This window comes from Capra hircus, unplaced genomic scaffold, assembly GCF_001704415.2.
Source record: "Capra hircus breed San Clemente unplaced genomic scaffold, ASM170441v1, whole genome shotgun sequence".
Classification (NCBI taxonomy): domain Eukaryota; kingdom Metazoa; phylum Chordata; class Mammalia; order Artiodactyla; family Bovidae; genus Capra; species Capra hircus.
Genome location: NW_017202515.1, coordinates 1 through 6,349, shown reverse-complemented (window position 1 = coordinate 6,349; position 6,349 = coordinate 1). Strand labels below are relative to the sequence as shown.

The following is a 6,349-nucleotide window of genomic DNA, read 5'->3' as shown; positions in this document are numbered from 1 at the left end:
CGTTATTAAAAAGTGAACTTGAATTAGGTGTAAATGTATATTACAAACATTAGGGCCACCACTGAAATAAATTTTTAAAAATAATTGATATGCTAAAGTATAGAAATTGGAAAATCACATAAAAGCTCAACTAATTATTTCCAGTTTTATTGAGGTATTAATATGAATGACCAATAAACATTACATATATGTAAGGTGTGAAATGTGATATTGATATATATGTACATTGTGACATGATTCCCCCAATCATGCTAATTAGCCTAAAAACCACAAACAGAGCAAAAAGAGTATAAAGCAAAAAAAAAGAGGGGAAAAAAGGCCACAAATACAAAACAGTAGCAAATATGGTAGATATTAATCCAATCAACATCAATAATTACTTTGCATATCAACAGTTTAAAATCACCCATTAAAAGGCACAGATTATCAGTGTAGACCAAAAACCAAACCCCCAACAATACATTGTTTAAAGAAAGAAACCCACTTTAAATACAAAAGACACAGATTAAAGTAAAGGAACAGAGAAGGATCTACCTTGGTAACATCAATCAAAATAAAGTGGGAGTGGCTGTACTAATTACAGACAGAGCAGAGTTCAGAGCACAGAAAGGTATCAGGGATTAAAGAAGGGAATTACATAATGATAAAGGTGTCATTATATCTGGTGATAAAGGTGTCATTGTGCTCCAAGCTTAAGTCTCTCCATTCTGAGACACATCTTGCAAAGAGCTGACCTTTGTTTCCTCACTCCCACTAAACTCCCCAGGACATAACTAAACTTAAACTTTAGTCTGAAGAGCTTGCAGTTTCCCAAGTGGATGTAGCTTGGAGCATTTAAACTTAACTTCCACTTCATTGCATTTATCTAGACCTCAGCTCCCTCACTCTCTTTTTAATTGCCCTCTGGTTTACCATAATATTTCTTACCATCTTCATTATAAGATTAACTGCTGTTAGACACACAGATCCTAGCACCCAGAAATAACAGTGTATTCCAAAGAGCAGATGCCCAGTTAAGGGAATAAATGAGCCCAGGAGCATATTATCTAATTTATTAAGATTTAATTTCTCCTAAATCTTAGCTAAGCTAAACAAATGCAGGTATGTGTCATTTAATTTTTACTGTACAACAGACTAAAGATAAGGAAGACAGGAAGTGACAATCTTTTACTTTCTTTTGACAATCTTTTAATTTCTTAAATCCCAACAATTTTTCTACCAACATACTTTACTTTGTTAAAGTAACACCAAATCCAATGTCATGTTACCCATTCTGAATCAAAAAATAAGAATGAAAATGTCCCACTTTGATTCACAAAATATAAAAATTCCTACTTGCAAACTTGATACACAGCAATAAATGTATAAACAAGTGATTTATAAATGTACTCAGAAGCTATTTAAACCCTCTACTAAAAGAGACAATATTTGAAAAATAATGAAAAGAGAGAGAGAAAATAGAGACAAGGATACAGAGACATTTAGAGAAAAAAAAAAATCTCCAAATTACCACATAAATAGGAAAATAAAGATGGCACACATCCATGATAAAGGAAGTGATATCCAGGGAGTTGAGATGCTCTAAGGCAGGGGGGCGACAGCAGAAGTATGGACTGTCAACTCCACTGAGAGCAGAGTGTAGCCCTCACAAGAGGCTGCAGAGAACTGGTCAGCAGGAGGTCAGGTTTCCAGAGCTGGAAGGAGGACACACTGGGGAAGTCTGGGGTCAGGAGAGGAGAGGATGCTGTAATGGTGGAAAGAACTGGAGCTGAACAAAATACTAGTTTCTGGACAGAGCTAGCTCTCGGTAGGATCCTAGGCAAATGAAACCCAGGGACAGTTCCCACATACTGATCTATTCTCATATTCACTCTCCCCTTCAGTAGACTTGCTTTTAGCACTTTAACTTCAAGGGCCTTTTTATTGAGATACACAGTGCAAAGAAAAGTGAATTAAGAGACAGGTCTGCCCCAGGCTGGGAGGAATGAAACAGTATGGCCTGTAGACAAATTGAGACCAGGAGTCTGTTCCAGCTCTGCTTATAACCAGTCTTGTGAACTTGAGAAAACTGTGAGTTCTTCATCTGCTGAGTTTGCTAAGCCCTATCTTGTAAGATGGTTGAAATGTATGTACCATATATAAATCACATGGCAAGAGGACCAGCAAATATCACCCAATATTTAAAGAATAGCAGTAATTTATATTATTTTCATCTCAGATGATAGCATTTACCTCCCTTGGAATGTTTAATTCAGGAAATTTCAAATATGTAATATTCTTAGAGAAAGAATACTGAATCAACCAAAAGTCTCTCTAGCTGGCAAAACTAACTTTACCCATTTGAGCCTTTATCACTTAATTTCGGTATGGAGTTGTTGTGCCTAGCTGGGTACAGCTCAAGCTCCTAGATGTCATCTATCTAGGAGATTACCGTACCATTCCTTCCAGGTGTCCTTGCATCCAAACCAGCTCTGTTTACATTTATTACACTCTTGTAAAAAAGCTATCCCTCATGAGTTTGCCAAACTCTACTTAAGATAACCTAGTTAAAATGCCTTTATAATGGATCAGACCCTGGCTGTCCCAGTTTGGGGCAAACAGTACCAGCACAGTGGTTTCTTGGCATCTCATCTAAGGGGAACATCTCCATTATTTTTTAGAAACTCCCTGGAAATGATGTGCGTAGAACACCTAGTTTGCACACTGTGTTCATCTGCACTAGAACGAGAGCAAAGGACACCTTCCTCTCCTGCCCCTGGTGGAGATTTTTATATAGTTTATCCACAATCCCAAAATAATTTGTGGCAGCAGTTTTCCATTATAGACTAGATGTTTGTGTCCCTGGCAAAATACATGTGTTGAAGCCCTAACCCCTTCCTCCTTCCCACCGTGTCCATGTAATTGTATTTGAAGGTGGAAGTTTAGGAAGATAATTAGGTTTAGATGAGGTCATGAGGATGGGGCACCTATGATACAATTAGGCATCTTAGAAGAAGAGCAAGAGAGACCAGAATTCTCTCTCTCCATCATATGAGGACAGAGAGAAGGTAGCCAGAAAGAGAGCTCTCACCAGGAACAGAATCCACTGGCACATTGATTGTGGACTTCCCAACTTCTATAACTTCTGTGAAAAATAAATGTCTGTTGTTTAAGCCACCCTATCTATGGTATTGTTACAGCAGCTTGAGCAGACTAACATAGGGCTTTTTCTATCAACTGTTGGAAGGTTTGGCCTCTACTCACCACTTCAGGACCTCAGCTAGCCCACCACACAACAGAAATGACAATTACATTCCACTGAGGACTCATAGTTTCCTAAAGTCCCAAACTGCCTTACTCAGGAAATTTACACTTAACTGCCATCACCCAGTGGCGAAGAATCCTCCTGCAATGCAGGAGGCACAGGAGACCTGGGTTCAATCCCTGGGTCGGGAAGATCGCCAGGAGGAGGGCATTGCAACCCACTCTGGTATTCTTCTGGGAAAAATTCCATGTACCAGAGGGGCATGGTGGGCTATCATCCATGGGGGTACATGACTTAAAGTGATTGAGCAGCCAGGCAGGCAGGGCCATCATAAGGAATACCCTCCACTTCAACCATTCTTTTTACTTTACCTATAAGTCATAGAGAATATTTCAGTATCTTACTCATATGAGTGTAACTCATAAGCTCTAAAATTCTGTGAGTAGAGGCTGGGTTTTCTTTACATTAGCATCCCCAGTACTAGCGTTGAGCCTTCCCAAGAGCAGATTCTCAACGTTTGATGAATAAAAGAGCCAATAAACACAAGGTCTACTCTAATAACACTTTATTTCTCTTACTTTCTTGAAGACGCTAAGGAACTCAGACTACAGATCAATTACTTTAACAAAGCTAAAGACTAAAAGGAACAAGAAAAACTAACATTGACCACGTTTTACTTGTTTTCTATTCCATTATCCTAAATATTTTACTATGGGATTCTTTCACATTTCCAAGAATATAATCCCTATTGTGATGTTATATTTTCCTGTCTGGGGGTAAAAACTTCACATACTTCCTTACGGGTGGGATGATAATACTGAGCATGTCCCTGGGAGGTGTACTGACTTTGACAGTAGTGTCAGGCCTGGCTGCATGCATGCCTTGGGCTTTCTCTTCTTCATCTCGCAAAGCTTCTTCATAATAAGTGGGGAAGTCACTGGGAACAGCATCATTGACCTTTGCCAAAAATTCCAGGACTTTCATCTTGCTGGTTTCAAGATGTGCTTTTGGGCCCCAGAGAAACTCATAACGTGGAGGATCACTGTTGGCAACCTGGCGGTACTCCAGATACTTCAGCCTCACTAAATCTTTGGTGATGAGCTTTCTGGGCTCTCCATAGATAAGGTGCTTTCTTCCAGCATATACTCGCATCGTACCCAGGTATTTCCAGATGTCTTCCTCAGCGGCACAGTTGCCCTTCAGGAAGATCATACCCAGGAGATTCATCAGGAGACCAGTCTTGGGTAAACCCCTTCCGCCACGCACCCTCCCATTGTTGGGGAGTTTCAATTTGCTGACCAGATTATAGCAGGGAACAACTGAGTCGACTTCCTTCAGCTCTACCGCAAAGACTAGCTCAATGCGCTCAGAGGCTCTCTTGAGAATCTCGGCAAATCGGTCATGGTGGCTTTGGTGGATAATCTTCAGCATGTCTTCCTTCATCATGAGCTGCTTCATTTTATACTTGTACAGAAGGTACTGCTCCAACAAGCTAGCTTTCCTGGTTAAACAGTCAGTTCCTGGGGTCTCAGTGAAGGGTGGGACCTCATAGGCAAGTGCCCTATACTTATATTGGCCATCGAATGCTTCACTAGATCTAGTGTAAGAAAAGACTGCAGCAGCGGCGATGGTTGGTATTCTTTGAGGCTCCTGCGAAGTGCTACATGACTCAGCACCAGGCAGACTCTGGGTAGTATCTTCACACTGAAGAGAGGAGGTAGTGGACTCCTCTTCTGCTGCTGCTATGGCCTGAGCACCCCCACAACTCTGGGTCTGGCCTTGGGCTTGGGGGCATTTATCACCACCACGGGCCTTACTCTTCTTACTTCGAGGCATGGTCAGGGACAACAGGAAGGAGTATAGACAGGAGCTCAGAAGACACGGACACCTGGAGGAAGGAGAATAAGATGCTGTAAGCACCTCAGCAGGGAGATGCCACCTTGGCTTTAACCAAGGCCACCATTGCAGGGTCCTTGGGGCACAGTCGAGGACCTCTCAAGGCTTCTGTTTTGATCAGACTGTCCCTGAGAAAACTGTGGAGGATATTAGAGCCTTAGAATGCAGCCTGCCAACCCTGCTAGGGTATTCAAGGGTGACAGCAGGGGCTGCCAGTAGGGAGCCTCTGATCTGGGTTTGAGGGTATTCTCAGTTTATAGTCAGGGTCATCATAGTCATATAGTCAATTGTTGGCAGGTCTAGAGCCTCCTCTTTTCTGATGCTTTGAAGATGACACCTAAAAAACCAAAGTCAGCACTTCCCTGAGACCCCAGGGGAGGAAGTGAAGGTGTTCCTTAGCCCTTCTCTCTGTCGGAGGATACCCAACTGAGAGCTATGTGGAACCACTCCTTCAAGGGCTGCTTGGGTCCTCAATTCTCATTAAGGATGCTCACCTGGTTGCCAGGGGGTACCTGGTATGCTTCCCATCTGCTGAATGGTGGCTGCAATGTCATACTAACCTCATACTCTTCTCTCTCAGATTTGATGTGGATTGTCAGCCTCAGCCTGACAGTCCTGCCCTGAGCCTGCAAGTTCTGAATGAAAAACGTGGGGCCTAGATTTTTTGTGATCTATTGTGACTCTGCTTATTTAACTTATATGAAATGCCATGGGGGATGAAATACAAGCTGGAATCAAGATGGCTGGGAGAAACATCAATAACCTCAGATTACGCAGATGACACCACCCTTATGGCAGAAAGCAAAGAAGAACCAAAGCGCCTCTTGGTGAAAGAGAGTGAAAAAGTTGGCTTAAAACTCAACATTTAAAAACTAAGATCACGGCATCCAGTCCCATCACTTCATGGCAAATAGATGGGGAAACAATGGGAACAGTGAGAGACTGCATGTTCTTACGCTCCAAAATCATGGCAGATGGTGACTGCAACCATGAAATTAAAAGACGCGTGCTCCTTGGAAGAAAAGCTATGACCAAACCAGATAGCATATTAAAAAGCAGAGACATTTACTTTGCTGACAAAGGACCATCTAGACAAAGCTATGGTTTTTCCAGTAGTCATGTATGGAAAAGGTCAGTTTTCATTCCAATTTCAAGGAAGGCAATGCCAAAAAATCCTCAAACTACCTCAAAAGGGACTCATCTCACACG

The 6,349-nt window shown here is 41.8% G+C and overlaps 1 pseudogene; it reads right to left on the bottom strand.

Annotated features, from left to right (window-relative positions):
- Nucleotides 1-4,103: 4,103 nt before the first annotated feature.
- LOC102180746 lies at nucleotides 4,104-5,080 on the bottom strand (annotated as a pseudogene).
- Between the last annotated feature and the right edge of the window lie 1,269 nt (nucleotides 5,081-6,349).